Source organism: Neovison vison, chromosome 7 (assembly GCF_020171115.1).
Source record: "Neovison vison isolate M4711 chromosome 7, ASM_NN_V1, whole genome shotgun sequence".
Classification (NCBI taxonomy): domain Eukaryota; kingdom Metazoa; phylum Chordata; class Mammalia; order Carnivora; family Mustelidae; genus Neogale; species Neogale vison.
Window position 1 is genome coordinate 106516242 of NC_058097.1, and position 18220 is coordinate 106534461.

The following is an 18220-nucleotide window of genomic DNA, read 5'->3' on the forward strand; positions in this document are numbered from 1 at the left end:
TCACATCCTCTACGTGCTCTCACAGCGACACCGAGGTAAGTGTCCAGTGGAGTGAGTGGGGACTGTAGCCAGACCACGCTGAAGTTACACAGAGACCATCGCACAGATAAGGTGGCTCACTAAGGACCCAGTCATTTGCCACAGCCCCTGTACATGTCCGAATAGATGACAATTTCTTAGGATGGTCCTCTCTGTGGAGCTACATGGGTCTAAGGAGACCACGAAGCCGATTCTGTTACTCTGCTCCACTGTTCTCGGAGATTAGCAGCTCCTTAAGAATAAAGGCTAGGATTTCACATGCACATGTATATGTATATGTACATGTACATGCATATGTACATGTATATCTAGCAGAACCTAACCTAGTGTTCCTTGTATAGGAGAGACATACTCAGGAAATGATGGTTGGAAGAATTTTGTCTTTGTTGACTAAATATTCTCTCCTGTTCCTAAACTACCAACACCTTTGGGCAGCTGCCAACTTGATGGCATTTCCAGCTACTTATTCAAATGTTGGTACAAACTTGCATTCTATCACATATGGCCAGGTGGCATTGGGGGATGATGAGAAATCATCCTAGGGGTGGGAGTGGGGTGGAACTCTTGAGTGGATTAGAGAAAGATGTCATGGCACCTCTTTGTAGAGATATTTGTAAACAAAAGAGAGCCCAGTCTGCCTGGATCAGGGTGAATATTGACTTGTCTAGAGACAAGTATCCTCAGAAGGGCTCGACAGCCTGAGAGATCTTTTATTCCTAAGCGTTCCAGATCTTCGGGAACTCCACAACGCCCTTGATGCCAAGGACAAAGAGAAGAGTCTAACAAGCCAAGCCTTTGAGAACATTTACCCTAACTCCTTGTGTTACAGAGACTCAGAGAGGGAGAGAGATTGGCTCAAAGTCACACAGTCAGCTACAGGCGGACGGATCTGGAACTAGTGGCCAGGTCTTGTGATTCTGATGCACTTTTTAATTTTCACTGTGCTGTTGTGTCAACTTCACACACTCAGAACTCAGTCTAAGCATCCAGAAGAATCGGACATATTTCTCCAAAGTTCAAATGATACATTCACTGATGGGAAATCAAAAATGACTTAGAGGCATCTGTAACATCTGCCCATTAAGTGAGCATGCATAAATAACAATAGTTGCAACTTAAGAAAGATTCCCTGTCCATTCTCTTCAACCAAATTACCTCTCTGGGGCCTGGGTGGCTCAGTTGGTTAAGCCTCTGCCTTCAGCCCAGGTCAGGATCCCAGGGTCCTGGAATCAAGCCCAGCATCAGGCTCCCTGCTCAGCGGGGATTCTGCTGCTCCCCCTGCTCTCTCTCACTCGCTCTCTCTGAAATAAATAAATAAAACCTTTAAACCAAACTACCTCCCTGAAGTCCATCGAATATGGGAGTTCTGGAACCCTGCTATCTTCACAGGATCACTGGATACTTGTGATTCACTGGCTTGAGCAATCTCATGAAAACCAAGCCCAAGTGAAAGTGTTTCATGTGCACGTAACTGGGTCACTACCTAAAAATAATTCATGGGATGTATCATAATTTCTTTTTGTTTCCCACCATCCCTTTAATAATGTATTCAATGGGGGAAGTTTTCCCTTTGTCTGGAGCTATAATCCTGCCCTTGGGCATGTTGCATAGACTGATGGCTATGATGGGCAGAATTCTCAGATGACCTCCCAGACCACCACCCCTGGTGCGAACATCCCGTACCCCTCCCACTGAGTGTGGGCAGGACCTGTAAATACACTGACATAGTCACTCCCTTGAGGACCCTACACTACATAAGACTCCTTCCTAGCAGACTGGAGGGAGATTCTCCTACTAGGAGCTGAGGGCCCTGGGCTGACAACAAGCAAGAACACAGGGGCCTCAGTCCAACAACCACAAGGAACTGAATTCTGTCAATAACTTGCAAGAGGTTCCCAAGCGTCGGATAAGAACACAGCCCAGCAGATACCTTAATTTCAATGCCTTGTGAGGCGTGGAGCAGAGAGCCCAGCCAAGAGCAAAGGCTGACTCCTAACCTATAGAAACGGAGATAATAAATGGGTATTGTTTCAAGCCACTGAGTTTGCGGTAATGTGTTATACCGCAGTAGGCAATTACAGCTAGCCCTTGAAAAACACGGATTTGAACGGCACGGGTCCACTTAAATGCAGATTTTTCTTCAATCAATGTAGTGCAGTACTGCCAATGTATTTTCTTTTCCTTATGATTTTTTAAAAGATTTTATTTATTTATTTAACAGAGAGAGAGACAGAGAGAAAGAGATCACAAGTAGGCAGAGAGGCAGGCAGAGAGAGAGGGAAGCAGGCCCTCACACCCTGAGCAGAGAGCCCGATGTGGGGCTCAATCCCAGGACCCTGAGATCATGACCTGAGCTAAAGGAAGAGGCTTAACTGACTGAGCCACCCAGGCGCCCCTGTTCCTTATGATTTTCTTAATACCATTTTCTTTTCCCTAGCTGACTTTATTCCAAGAATACAATATAGAATACATAGGATGAAGGAGTGTGGAGGCCAAGAAAAACTAAGGCCATCCCACCTCAGGTTTAGCCTTAGCATAAGTACAGCCATCTTAGCTCTGGCAACCATCTCAGACCCCTGTGCCCAAGGGCAGAACTTCCCCCTACTTTACTTTAGTTCTAAGAAGCCCCACCCTGCTTTAGTCCCAGAAACCCCCACCCTGCTTTAGTAAAGGAATCCCCACCCTGCTTTAGTAACAGGAACCCATAAATACCCCTGCCTGAACTAAGCTCCGGGTCCAAGTCCCTACCCGGCTGTGTCGGGTATACTTGGGCCCAAGCTTAAGCTTGTCAAATAAACCCGTGTGATTGCATCAGTGCTTGGCTCCTTGGTGGTCTCTCGGATACGAAAACTCAGGCACAACAGAGAGTTGTGCAGGGACAAGGGAACACCCACCCTCTGAGGAAACTGTTGGGCTGGCAGAAAGGGCTACTTAAGATGGCGAAAGTTGAGACGCCTGGGTGGCTCAGTTGGTTAAGCAGCTGCCTTCGGCTCTGGTCATGATCCCAGCGTCCTGGGATCGAGTCCCACATCGGGCTTCTTGCTCGGCAGGGAGCCTGCTTCTCCCTCTGCCTCTGCCTGCCGCTCTGTCTGCCTGTGCTCGCTCTCTCTCCCTCTCTCTCTGGCACATAAATAAATAAAATCTTTAAAAAAAAAAAAAAAAGATGGCGAAAGTTCCCGCCACAAGACCTAAGCTCGGACAGGAGAACAAAGGCCCAAGCAGGAATCTGAGACCCTCCCGCTCCGGGTTCCGATGGACCAATGGGACCCTGACAAGCAGGAATCTGAGACCCCTGCCCTGGGCTCCAGTCGACCAATGGGGCCCCGATGAGCAGGCGAAATATCCAAATAAGGGAAACTTCCAAAAGACCCCTGAGCTCCCCTCGAGACCCCTTAAAAGCCCCCTCCTCCCTGCCTTGGGCGCGACTTCCGCCACTCTGCTTTCCAGAGTCGCGGAACCTCGCCCGAGGGTGCCCACCTCCTCCCGGTGCAACTTTCCTGGCTCCCCTTCTCCTGAGCCCTGAAACTTCGCCGGAGAGCGTTTTTAATAAATCTTGCCTTGCACCCACTTTGCCTGGTGTTGTGTTTATCTCGCTGGAAAAACTTTACAGAAACCACCCTTAAAAAGGGTTTTACCTCACCCTGGAGGAGGCCTCCACCCTTTCCCCTGTCACAAAAACCTGATCCCACAACAGATGCAGGGAGGGTCAATCAGATTAAAACAGCCCACCCGGTCCAAGTCCCTACCCCGCTGTGTCGGGTATACTTGGGCCCAAGCTTAAGCTTGTCAAATAAAACAGCCCACCCACAAGCCCATAACCCCCCCCCCATTAGAAATTCTGGTGGCAACCCTCTCATGTCCCCTCCCTCCTTGGGACATTTGTACTCCACTCAATAACCCTAGCTTTGCTGCCCACCACTCTGTCTGGTCTAACTCTTCCTTCTTCAAAGTAGCATAACCAAGAAGCACAGGCACCATGGGGGAAAAATCCTGTAACATCTATAGCATACAAGAACATGTGTGAGTGGACTATGTTACTGGTGAGGCTTCCAGGCAACAGTCGTTAAATTGTGAGGGAGCCCAAAGTTCTATGAGGATTTTCAACGATGCACGAAATGAGCGCTCCAACCCCCACACTGTTCAAGGTCAACTGCAGTGAAAGGGCTTCCTAGCTTTCTGGCTATGAAAGCACAGAGGGAAATAGTATTTATAGAGAGCAGTGAGATAAATGGGGAAAGCCACCCGTCGGCCACTCCCAGAGTGGAGGGCATTGGTGTCTAGTCCCGCCTGTCAGGAAGCTCTGTACACAGAAGGTCCCATCAGCACTTGGACTTGTAAACACAATCCCCTTTCAGAAATCTGAGTGTTTGGGGCACCTGGGTGGCTCAGTGGGTTAAAGCCTCTGCCTTTGGCTCAGGTCATAATCTCAGGGTCCTGGGATCAAGACCCACATTGGGCTCTCTGCTCGGCAGGGAGCCTGCTTCCCCCTCTCTCTCTGCCTACTTGTGATCTCTCTCTCTCTGTCAAATAAATAAATACAATTTTTTTTTTTTAAATGAAGAAAAGAAATCTGAGTGTTTGGCAGCACCCACAACTCTTGATTTGGTGACAAGTCTCTTCCCTGTCCCTCCAAAGGACCCTGCGGCCTCTGCAATGCTTGAGCTGGGAGGGGGAGCAAGCTTCCCACTCCCGGTCCTGCAAGGGCACCCCCCCCCCCCGTCAGCCACAGGTGACTCTGCATCTTTCTCATCCCAATCCAAAGCCTCTCTCTACCAAGCCACCGGCCTCCGCAGCCACCACCCTCCAAGCCCTGCGTGGGGGTGCCCAGCCCACGCTGGAATGTAAGGATTCTGAGGCAGGGGCCCTGCCAGACCTACACAGCTTCAATGTCTGTTCCAGCACCACTTAGGTGTGTGGTCCTGGGGACACAAGGCTACACGCTGGGTGGTCAGGCAATCACCCCAGTCTGGCCTCAGGCCCATCTGGCCTCCTGCCAAGCCTGCAGCCTGGGCCCAGCCAGGACCGAGTGCTAAGGCCCTTGCAGAGGGACCCAGCCCTTTAAACTTGATAATCAAGTTCATTCCAACTCTCCCTCCTCCACTCCACCTCAGCCTCCGTTGAAATCTTATCTCTTTTTGGGTTGAAAAAGAGACTGTTATTCTCCACAGTCTGGTTCAAGATATAAAATCTGTGCTCTGAGCCCTCTGGCTTTGGCTTTTGATATTTAAAGCCAAGCTTTAGAAATTCAAAAATACCCTTTTTTCTCTCAAGCACCTTGCCCTTAGAATTGAAATCCGTGGCTCTCAATACCATTGCCTCTACAATAGATTTACAAAAGGCTACTTAAGAGCTCAAAAGCCAGGAAAGGGACTCTTTGTTCTCTCCGTACGGTCCCTACCCTCAGGGCAAGGCAGTCGAAAACCCCCGACGGCACACCGCACAGGGTAGAGCCGGCAGTGAGAGGGTTAAAGCAAGAGCCGAGAGCCCCAAGTGTAACAAAATGTGACTGCAAGGCATTTATAAAATGCTGAGGTGTTTCCCCAAGGCATCGCTAGGTGTGGTTCTCAGGGCTCATTCCAGTAAAAGTACTAATAAAGACAAACAATAAATATTATAAATATTGACACAAGCAAGTTGACTGGGAAGTTTGAACTGTCATTTAGGAGCATTTGCAAATTTAAACTTTCTGATAATAATCTGGGAGCTGCTACAACATGCAACTTTAAATGAGTGCTTACTTTGTAGCTGGAAGAGTATATAAAAATATAAGAATCCACACATAGCTGGACAGCTAATTTTTGATAAGGTACAAAGACAAGCCAGTGAATAAAGAAGGATCTTTAGAAGAAAGATCACTGGGACAATTAGACATTCATTTTTAAAAATATTAAATTTTATCCATGTGTCCCACCATACACAAAATTTAACTCAAAATGAATCATAATCATAATCCTAAACATAAAACCTGAAACCATAAGACTTCTAGGAGAAAACATCTTTGGGACCTTAGGTTAGGACTTTTTACCAAAATAAGAAATCAAAACAGTAGCATCAAAAACATGATCCATAAAAAAAAAATTGATAAATTGAACTTTATCACAACAAAATTTCTGCTCTTTGGAACACACTGTTGAATGAAAGACACCCCCAGACAGGGAGAAAATCTTGGAATATATTTGACAAAGGTCTTGGAGCCAGGATAAATAGAAAGATTTTAAGATTCAGTAATAAAACAAACCACACAATTGTTTTAAAGGAGCAAAAGATCTGAAGGCATTTATAAAATTTATAAAACAAGAATAGATGCTCAACATTCTTACTCATTACGGAAGTGCAAATTAAAACCACCGTGAGAAGTCATGTCATAGCTGGTAGAAAGAGCTACATGAAAAGTCTGGCCACATGAAGTGTGGGTAAGGAGCTCTCATCCAGTGCTGGTGGGAATGTCAAATGAATGGTACCACCACTCTGGAAAACAGCACGGCAATTTCTTGAAAAGTTAAAAATACTCATGTAACCCTATGGCCTAGCCATTCCTCCCTTAGGTATTTGCCTAAGAGAAATGCAAGCCTATATCCTTACAAAGACTTTTACACAAATGTTCCTAGCACTTTATTTGTAAGAGCCCCAAAGTGGAAACAATCCAAAGGTTCAACACCTGGGGAACAGAACAGGCATAGAGGGTGGTCACCAATACAATGGAATTCTACTCAGTAACAGAAAGGAATGAATTATCCATCCAACAGACACCATGAATGAATCTCGTGCTGAGTGAGAACGCTAGATTAAAAAGGAACACGCGCGATATGATTCCATGTATATGAAATTACCGAAATGCAAACTGATCTGTAGTAACAGAAAGCAGAACTTTGAGTGCCTGTGGGGAGATCAGGGAGGTGGGCAGTGAGCGGTGGGAGGGTTGGATTACCAAAGGGCATGAGGTAATTCTGGGGGTGATGATGTGTTTATCATTTTAACTACAGTGATGATTTCACAGGTATGTAGAGACATGGAAGCTTAACACATTGTACATTTTAAATATGTGTGGTATGTTACATGTCAATTACACCTCAATAAAGCTGTGAAAAAGGTATGTTTATAAAAACGTGTGTTTCTGGCTCTGTCACAGGAAGACACTTCGAGCACAATCCATATATACCTTTCAAAACCTGGGCTTAGTCACATAGATCTCCATACAACTCCCCATAGATCTCTCAGATCCCCTGGTTGGTCTCATTAAATAAATGCTGTGTGTAAAATGAACAGTTTTAAATTTGGGCTTACAAGAAAATGTATAACTCATTTTTTAAATGACAGTATCTTTCCAATAACTATTAAAATCGGAGTTCTGTGGCAGGTACATCAGTAGACGAGCTGTAGTCCCTCATACCAGGCTTCCAATGATCTGAAGTCTGAGTGGGTGAGAGGGGAAGGGGAGGTTTGGGCGAGTGGTGGGGGGTGGGGGGGGGATGAGGGTGTGGGGTTGGGGGTGGTTGTTGGTGAGGATGAGTATTTTCACTTGAACACACACAGCCCCAAGTCACAGGGCCAGAGGAGGAGAGAGCAAGAAAGACTGAGAAGTGGCAGGATGAGGAGAAGGGGGGAAGGCAAGAACCGGGTGCTGAGCCCCACAGAACTGGTAGGACTAACCCTAATAGCGACATTATACTGCACGCTGTCTATGTGTTATCTCAGTTCATTCTTAAAACCCTATGAGGTGGGTACTACAATGAAACTTCTTAAAAACACAGAAAACGGCTGTCTGGGAGAAAACTTCAGTAGCTTGCCTCAGGTTAGAAACCACAAGAGCCCTAGGAATTTCCAACTATAAGCAGTTTGTTCTTGCTGCCATAACTGACTATCACGGATTTAGTGGCTTAAAACAACAGAGATTTAACCTTTAATGGTTCTAAAGGTCAGAATCCTGAAATGAGTACTGCGGAGCTAAAATCAAGATGTTGGCAGGGCTGTGTTCCTTCTAGAGGCTCCAGGGGAGAATCTGTCTCTTTCTGCTTTAAGTTTCTGGAAACTGCCTGCATTCCTTGGCTTGTGGCCGCTTCCCTCTCCAGCTCCCTTTGATTCTCCTGCCTCCCTCTTACGAAGACCCTTGTGATAACACTGAGCCCAGCTAGATAACCCAGGGTAATCTCCCCGTCTTAAAGCCTTGGTTTGATCACAGCTGCAAAGACTTTTTTACCACAGATGGTAACATTCACAGTTCCTGGGGATCTTCTTTAGGGAGCCGATGGGAGGCCTTTGCTGATCAGTCCCCAGCCACCCCTCCGCAGCCTTTCCCCACATTCCTTCCCACAGCTGATACAGCCGCCAAAACTCACAAGCTGCCGTGTGCCAGCGAGGCTGCCCACCTCCTCCTCACCTTCCTCCGGGTGACTGCCCTCCACTGCAACTCCTCCCTCCGCCCCTCATCAAAACCTACTGAAATCCCAGCCATCCGCCAAGCGCTGGCTCAAATGCCAGCTCCCTGGGAAACCTCTCCGAATCTCCAGCTGAGGCTCCTCCCTGCTCCCCACCACTGCCATGGCATTTGAGTTTCACATTCAGCTTTATACAGGGTGGCGTGTGTAAGCTCCTTAGGCAAAAATCATATCGCATTTACCTGTGGAACTCCACAGCCCACACCACAGAGTCCCACATACAGGGGCTTAGCGGGTGTTTATTCAACACCTGAGTAGGTCACTGGATACACACATTCGAGGACTCAGGCAAAGCATCCTCTGCCTCTCAGCCCCAGAAGGCGCTGGTCCCTTCCAAGGTCCCTGGAGCCCGGGGCCTGCTGTACCTCACGGCAAACACTGCAGCCCTGCCCCAGACCTACACCCCCAGCCAACCGAGCTCAGCAAGTTTGCGCAGAGCTGCTCTAACTTGGAGCTTGGGCTGTAATGAAAGATGGCATAAATAAGGGAAGGGATGGAGAATTCAAGGCAGAAAGCAGGTGAGGAGGCATTCAAGGTTGATGGGCTCTCGTCCCTGCATCCACAGGGCTGGGACAAAGCGGGGCAAGGATGTTCAGTTTGGGAATGTGTGGTCTCTGACATCCAGGCAGACTCCTGGGTCAGCCTGCTCCTGCCATTTGGGGCCTGGGACATGCCTTCGTAGCTGGCACCACCAGCCCCCAGGAACAGGCATCTGGACACTCACCCAAAACAATTCTTAAAACACCACACTGCTACAGGCTTCAAGGTCCATATGCTGAAATCCTAACCCCCCTGGGATGGTTTTAGAAGCTCGGGCCTTTGGGAGGTGCTCAGGCCAAGGGGACAGAGCCTTCATGAATGGGATTGGTGCCTTTGGAAAAAGAAGCCCCACACAGCTCCCTCTCGCCTTCTGCCAAGTGAGGACCACAGCTATCCATGAACCAGGCACCAAATCAGCCAGCACCTTGATCTTGGACTTCCTAGCCTCCATAACTGTGAGAAATAAGTGTTTGTTGTGTCAAGTCACCCAGTCTGTGGTCTCTTGTGACAGCCTCCCTAGCGAATTATAACCATACAGAGCTAACATCTTTATTTTACTTTACCAACTGAACCCAAGGCTTAAGAAAGGGAAGGCCATTTATTAGTGATGACGACCACCAAGTTCATCAACCGTGTATTGACACATTGGTGAATGGCACCGAGTTAAACACTGGCTCACCGACTCCCAATCACTGCATACACAGGTGCACACAAGCGTGTGTGTGTGTGTGTGTGTGTGTGTGTCGAACCCCCATGGGGTTGGAAATAAAGTCCTCAGTATTCTTCAAGGCAAACCTTGGTTTCCATGTCTTGATGATTCAATACATTACTTTGCTTATCTACCTACTCTGCGGATGAAGGGGTTTGAGGCCAGAGATTTATCCCTTAAATTAAACAATAAAGAAATGGATCTTAAACAAAAATACTTCAAGAGTTCCTCCATAGAATGTGTAAGTCCTGGGAGCCAAGGAGTGGGGAAGAATTCTGGCCAAGTGACTGGCACTGCCTGAGCATTGACAATTGCTTTCTGTCCCCAGCATGGAGTAGGGACGAGAAATGGATAAGGAAGAGGAAAAAGAAAATCTGTCCCTCTTAGATAACTGTCCACCTCCTCATTAGATTTCTCTCAAGTAGTTTAGAATCATGTAAATTTCCACCCCAGTCACTCTCTACCTAATGGAACTTTAGAAATATATGCTAATGGCAAACAAAGGTGGGTTTGGGCATCTCGGGCATTTGGAACTGAACAGAGCACTGCATCTTTCTCTTGAGATATCAGACAGTGGCCACTGCCCAGCGCATCCACAGAGCTGTTCACACTAAACAGCAGACCGCAGGGATTGGCGGGTGACGTACTGGCAAATCAAGGGGGCGCCATTCCTGTGGCAGTCACGCAGAGTGGTCTGTTCATTATGACAGTTTTCCAGCAGATGGCAGTGACGCGTCTTGAGGAAGGAGCCTTTATTTTATAATTTGTAGGGAGCTCCGTCTAAGCTAAGGCCATGCTACAATACCTAGTGTCCGGTTCACCTACTCGACCTTGGGTGCTTCTCTTTAGAGAAATGGTACAGGGAATACAAAAACAGAAGGCCAGGCCATGCCAACCTGTGTCTCTGTGACATATGCATTGTGGCCTTGATTTGAGATAGAGAAGTGGTCTGGACGGACAGAGGCAAAGCGACCAGCAGACATCTAACCTCCACCCTGGTTTCTGACCACATGCTGGTGTGAAGGAAAGAGTGGGGAATGAATGTCTTTCTCACTGCTCTGTCCCCACAGCCCAGGATAGTGCTGCGCACAGAAAGGTGCACCTACAAGTTAGTTGAGGGGAGGACGGATGGATGGATGGATGGATGGGTGGATGGATGGATGGGTGGGTTCAACAGACACCTGCGGAATGCACGGGTGCGCTCTCCTGTCACTTGGTTCATTTGCCCCAGCTGGTCTTCAGAGAGAGCTAGCAAAAGCAGTGCCCATGGACTTCACTGAAGGAAGGCTCCAGAATGAATTCACTTAAATGGTCTCTCACCAGGAAGCAGCCCCTAGAGAGTCCCCTTTCTGGGGGAGCAAACCTCTTCCTTAATCACCACGTGCTCCTGCCCACTGTTACCACTAGGTCAGCGCAGCTGTCTATCCCACCTCTCAGCAAAGCCCTTTTACCTAACATTTATCTTGCAAATGCAAGTCTAAAATGCAATCACTGGCTTCCTCCTCAGCTCGTTAACTTTCAACAGGCCTTCCCTGAACCAGACTGGGAACCACCGCCCTGGCTAGCTGGGTGTGGTCCTGCCTCTTCCCACATTTCTGCTGCTCCGCACCTGCACCCAGAAGCTACAGGTGAAGCACAAGTACCAATCAAGCAATAGTCTGAGCTAGGGCTAAGATACCTTTGCCGGGGATTATCAAGGGCAGACTGGCCTTGGACCAATCAGCTGGCGAGGCTTAGGGAGAAAGGCTGGGGGTGGGGGGCCAGGTCAGGTCTCAGGTGCAGAGGTCTCCATCCTGCTCAGCGTGACATGATGCTAGCCCACATAGTGAGCCCACTGCTGGAGGCAGGTCTGCAGCCCAGGAGCCGCCTGGGCTTCGTGGACAGCCTGGCTTCCAGAGGTCCTCCGCGGACACTCAGTGAGCTGAACGGCTCCAGGCAAAGTTGCTAGTGGGGGAACCTAACTCCTTCTTTTGTCCTGAACCAGCCCACTATTCCTTCCAGAAGTATGGGGCATCCACCATACATCGGGCAACTTGCTGGGTGCGGAATGTGCCAAGAACAAACAGGCATTGCCCCTGCCTCGTGGAGTCTGTGGTCAAGTGGGAACAGAAACCAGAAGTTAAGTGCACCACCCGGTGCCAGATCAGGGGCTCCCAACCCGATCCAAAGGGCTCCTGGAGGAACTAGCAATTAACCCGGGACTTGAGGAACAGAAGACTTAGCAGGCAGGGCCAAGGCACCGGGCCAGAGCAAGCATCCTGCGTTCTAACCCATCAAAATGCCGATTGGCTGGGTCTGTGAGGCGGTGAGTGGCCAGAGAGGAGGGTGGGGGAGCCAGATCCCCAAGAGCCTTCTTTGCCAGCCAGGCCTGGAGTCTGCACTTCCTGGGGGTGGGGGTGGGGGGCTTAACAGGGATCATCAACAGGCTTTGGGGATATTTGAGGCCAAAGCAAGTTAGGGATGAGGGCACTGGCAAGGCAGGGACAGTAAGGAATCCCGGTGGCCTGGAAACCATTTCTGAGCATTTATGGAAAATTCTATCCCATTCCTTCCTTCTGTGAGAGATGCACTTGGGTAAGAAAAGAAGGTAAATCATCGTCCCTCATGTTCCATATTTCAGAAAGGATTTTTGTGCTCATCCCCTCGTGTGATTCCATAAGAGGGTGGCAAGTAAGATCATGTTACAGATGAGGAAACCGAGACCCGTAAGGTAAACCTTGGCATCTAAAACTGTGTATTAAATAAGGCTGCACAGAGAGCTTCCTATTTGCCTAACAGAAGGTTGTAACATAGATTATGAATGACCTTGGGTGGGCAAGTGGCTGGGCGCTCACCCCCATTTAGTGACAGCACAGGTCCGAGTGACTCTGTGCCCTATTTCCACCCCGGCATAGAAGGAGCAAGTGGTCATGCCAGGAGTAGACCCCCAAGGTTCTGAGAGCTGGCCCAGTGCCCTTGGCATGGCAGCCAGAGCAAAAGAGACCTCAGAAGTCTCTGCTTGAAGTCTGCGGGAATCAAGCAGAACCCCTACAACATACAAAACAGCAGGATCTGATCTGAATAGATGCGGGGACATCCCATGCCAAGCCATCAGCACCACATGGATGGCTGGGAATCCAACACCTGCCCTAACGTCCCCTCCCTTTGCCCTCCCTGCCTCCCAAACCAGAGTCCTCTGGCATCCTAAGGGGGTGTCATTATGGGGCCTCCTCACCAGCTTCTGGAAACTTGGCCTGTCCTGTTTGTAGACACCCTGTTCCCCGCATTGCACCGAGGGCAGGAGCCAGCTCTCTTGGGCATGCTGCTTAAGTAAGAAAATAAATAATCCCACTTGAACAGCCGCAGCAAACTCCCTTCTGTCGGAGGGCCTTTCTGCCCTTCTCCCAGTTCCTGGGTATCCTCTCTACTAGAAATGCTTTTCAGGACAAGGGGAAAGAGGTGGGGGAAGGGAGGGTGGAGATGGACATTATTCTTCAGAGGGTCTTTGTTGCTGTAATTTCCATCTTTCTCCTGGGGCTGAGAGCCCCCGCAGAGCCGGGAGGGCTGCTCAGTGCCATGGAGACAATTGTGATATCAAAGGGAGAGGATTATGGCTCCGGTGGGGAGGGAGGAGGAGGAGCACCAGTCGGAGAGCTGGAGACAGCCAAGAGAAGATGACAAGTCACTTAGGCCCCGGGTTGAGAGCCTGGTGGCAGACTCTGAGATGCAGAGACAGGTCTTGTCAGTTCTGAAGGACCGTCAGTGTCATAGGAAACGACACTCTCTTTAACAAGGAGCCGTCCCCCTGAAGGGGGAGAGGCTGGAGAGCCGCAGCTTGTGGCAGTGGCCAGGCGAGGGGCAGGGGCAGGATCACGCACATGGCAGAAGGCTGTCCTTCTCCGCTAAGGAAGAAAGAAGAGACCCACCATAAATGCCAGAATGAGGCCCACGGGATCTGAGTATTCAGGAGTCAGATGATTTGGACAGACATGTAGGGGCTCAAGAAGCAATTGCTGGAGAGGACAGTCACTCCCAGGGCCACTGGTTGACCAGGATGCACTGGGCGCTCACCTTGTGCCTAGCACCACACTAGGCAAACCTGCAGGGCCCAGCAAAATAGGGGCCATGGCCCTGCCTTCAGGATTGACTGCAAATACGGAGATAAATGGTCCATCCGTGCCTGACCTCTCAGGGCTCACAGGGAAGGGGTGGGCAGGAAGTGGCTATGCTGGAAGCCCCTCCCCCCCAGGAGACGTGGCAGCAGGGAAGAAGACCAGGGGGCCAGGTGATTCCATGGAAACCATCTGTTTAAATTCTCTGGGTCTCAGTGTCCTCATCTGTACAATGGAGCACCTTGCGCTCCGGGCCCTCTGGGGTGCCGCACCAAGGGCACTCTTCCCAGGTTCCAACCCAGGTCTATCTAGCTTCTCATTGTCCTGCAGCAGCAGGGAACAGTCACTGACATCCCTATCTCTCAGAATACAACTAACGTGGGCCATGATTTATTACCAAGCGGAAGGAAAAAGCAAGCCATGTCGGTATCTTTGAGGCAGCTGGTGACATCTTCCCAGAGGCCCCCCTACCGCTATCCCACCCCACCACACCCAAAATAAATCGGGGAGACACATTTTCCAGGCTCTCCCCTGACACGTTAATGGATATCAGATGGGAGCATCCGCATAGCAAATAGGAATCTAATCTATCCCCTCGTTCAGCCAAATGGAAACAGCAGGATATCCATGGCTGAGCCTCTAGCTTCTGGCGGGGGACGCGTAAGAGGAAAATGGAAACAGATTACAGTCAGTCTGATATCCAAATAACAAATAGGTATCCCGGAGAGAAATTTGTTTTATTGATGTTTGGGAAGAGATCCACTGATTTCCTTGTCTGTTCTGCCTTGCCACTTTAATTGAGGAAGGTGCTAGTTAAAAGCCAAAGGAAAAAGAAAATGAAAGAAGGTACTTAATGTCTGGCAGGCATCTGTTCCCCTGTACACAGAGGCACGCACACGCTCACACCCGCACGGCTCTCTGGAATAAATGCTCCCAACCACCCAAAGTGTCAGTTGGAACTGGCCACTGATTGGGCACAGTTCACTCTCCCAGGGGCCGGCAGGTGTTCTGGGCTTGAAGGCAGATGGATTGAGAGGGAAGGGATTGGGCCCTGGGCCTAGGGCCAGGGGGCGGGGCCTGGGGATGTGGATTCCCCCCCGGGGGGTTGCTGAGGCTGGCCTGGGATTCGGGCAGAGAACAGGGTGGCCTCCTGGAGGCCAGGGAGGGCTGGTGGGATCTGAACAACCCTCCCAGAATCTCAGCTCTGGACCTCCCAAAACGGGAAGGGAAAGTGAAGCCAAATAGCGCGAGAGGAAGGCAATTGGCTCAAAGGAAAGAAGCAACAGTGTAAGAAAGACCAAGTACGGGTAAGGCCATAGCCCCACGCCAGGCCCCGATGTCTCATTAGCATCCGGGCCACAGTCTGCCTCTGAAGATGCCAGGGAGGAGGGGAGATATTTGTAATACTATAACTATAGTTTATAGGCTTTGGTTTATCTTTATGACAGACCCAGTAAATAATTTACTGGTCATTAAAAGATCAAAGACATTGCAAGAGCTGCAGCCTGAAACATCGTAATGTCTACTGTTTCTACGGACGCTCTACCAACCATGCAAATTTATTACTTGATGGGCTAAGTTTATGGCCCTGTGCCCTGGTCCCCAAAAGGTAAAATTTTCAAGAAAACAGAATAAACAAACACCGGGACCAACAGACATAGGAACAGACGTAATTTACAACAGAGCTGGGGTAGCGATGCAGCTGACCCCATGGGGTTAGACCTTGTAATTTGTGGGAAGTTGCCCTGACACAGTCCCACTCGACCCCTTCCCTACCCCCAAAGAATCTCAGAAGGGATGTGCATACTTCTAAAAGCCAACAAAAGCATGTGATTGACCTTCTGAGAAATCATTGCAGAGAAACTGAAGATCTGAGTGAACGGCCCTAAATTCAGTTAAGGTGACACAGGTATTTTACCAGGAGGACTGTCTGTGTTGTCATTAAGGTCTGGGAATCCCTGTCGGTGGGGAAGGCTGTAATAATAGGAGAAGGTAGCTAGGCTTGGGTCCTGGAAAAGGAAGCCCAAAGTAGGCCCTGCCCGTTCTCTTCCTGCCCAGCTCCATCCTTGTGTTCAGGCTGTGAGTTCCAGGTCTGTCTGTCTCCCACCACCCCCCAACCCCACCAAATGCAAAACAGCTCCTCCTTGGCTATCACAGGCCTCAGGATGTGCGCACTGGGGTAGAGGCCCTGGGAGCCAGCCTTGGGTTGTTTGGATAGGGAATCGCCAGGTCCCAGGTGAGGGGAGGGCCAGAGTACGGCCCTCTGAAGCACAAGCTCAGGGCAAGGGCTTTCTTTATTCCCTAGGTCTGCAATGGTAGTAACCTGAGGAACAAGTGCTGTTAGGGTCCTTCCTGCACTGGCTAAAAGGGAGAGATACAGACCCACGCAGATGCTTCAGGTTCTAAAGAACAGGTTGCAGAAATGATGAGGAGTCGCTGGTTCATTGGGCCTCACTCTTCACGGCTTCCACGAGACCCCCAATCCACATTTCTTTGGGCTGTTGGGTCATTTCTGTATTTTCTGGAACAAGGAGAAGCTCCAAAGAGCAGAAGAGAAGTCTCTGTCCACTGTCAGGAACAGCCCCTTTTACATGACTGCCTGGCAATTCTGCTTTCTCGGTCTCTTAATGACTTAGTGTGCATCAGCCCTCCTTGAGTCCAGTGGCCTCGGAGTACCCCTGTCCCTGTTGCCCTACCCTTTTCACAGGGCCACCACTGGCCTTTGGGGCAGGAAGAGTCTTTGTTGTAGGGGACCGTCCTGCTCTTTGCAGAGTAGTTAGGATCCACAGTGCTGACACCCTGAGGGAAACCCAGAAGCTGTCCTTGTCAGGACATAACCAACGTCCCCACAGTTCCGAGCCCCGCCTTCCCAGTGTGCAGCACATCCTCCCCCGCTGGAACCACTGCTCCAACTGCAAGGCAGGAAGGAAAACATGGAGCCAGACACGAAGGATCGGCCAACTGGGAGACCAAGACTTGGGGATGGACCGGTACCACAGATCAGGAGAAATGGGGACAGATAAATGCTCAGGGAGGGGGCAGCCCAGACAATTTGCGACCAACCTCACATATGCTTGCAGATTGATACAATCGGCAAATTGCCATTTTATTTTCTTTGATGGAAGAGAGAGGCGAAGACACGCTTGAACCCGGCTGCCACCTTGGAAGAGACGATCAGCCATTGCCCTGTCTCCCAAGGCTCCCCCTAGAATCCCTTTGGGATGTGGAAGCCTGATGAGATTAAACAAATAGAGCTGTCTTTGTCCCTCTACTCAATCCCAGCCCTCCCTTCTCCCACCTCATAGGCCCTCCTATCCCTAATGGAAGCCAACTGCTGATGAATTGGTGGCAGGTTGCTTTGCTGTCTTCCTAAGTGCCCCCCCCCCCACTTAGGGTAGGAGGCAGCTGCTGGCAGGGTCAGCAAGAATGTCAGACTGTCAATGAGCAGGCCAGCAGCTCTGTTCATTAGACCAACTCAATGCAGTGCCTCAGGCCCGGACAGCAGCTGGGGCTGGGATGAGTCAGAATGGAGGATCTCTGGGCCTACACTCCCCCCACCCCTGCCTGGCAGCTCTCTGCCCATTTCCCCTGCCTCCTCAGTACCCAGCTTCAGGAGAGTCCTGCTCAAGGGGAGGGCTGAGGCGGGAGCACCTCAGGGTCCCAGACAGGAGTCCTCTTTCCTTCCACTATAGGGAGGGGACAGAGGACTGCAGAAGAAGGTCCAACTCTGGGGCGCCTGGGTGGCTCAGTGGGTTAAGCCTCAGCCTTCAGCTCAGGTCATGATCTCAGGGTCCTGGGATCGAGCCCCGCATCAGGCTTTCTGCTCAGCAGGGAGCCTGCTTCCCCCTTTCTCTCCGCCTGCCTCTCTGTCTGATTGCAATCTCTGTCTGTCAAATAAATCTTTAAAAAAAAAAAAAAAGAAGGTCCAACTCTATCCGGCTTTGCCAGCTTTGTCTTCCTACAGCATGAACCCAGCACGGTCCTCGTACCACAGGCCCTATCCCTGCATCCCTGTACACATCTGAGCCACGCACTTGGCCGAGGGGCCCACGGGCCCAGAATTCCCAAAAGGATCCTGAGTGGACAACCCATGGGGCATGTGGCATGTGACCAACACCCTTGCTATTTGGGTCCTTTCCCTCGTTGTCATCTAAAATAAAGGAAGAAGGCCCCTGCTTCCGTGGGGACCATGGGAGACCCGCTCTGCTTCCATAGCTTGTCTCTGTTCTCCTCTGCTCTGAAACAAACCACTTGTGACATTGGGCACCTGCTCCTGAGACTGAAGCCAAGTACATCACAGACCTTCTGGAACCGTCGGGAGTGGACCAATACCAGTATACGGCACGGACACTGATAATCACTCTCCTTGCCATGGACTGAGCACCCACCAGCAGGCCTTAGTCTCT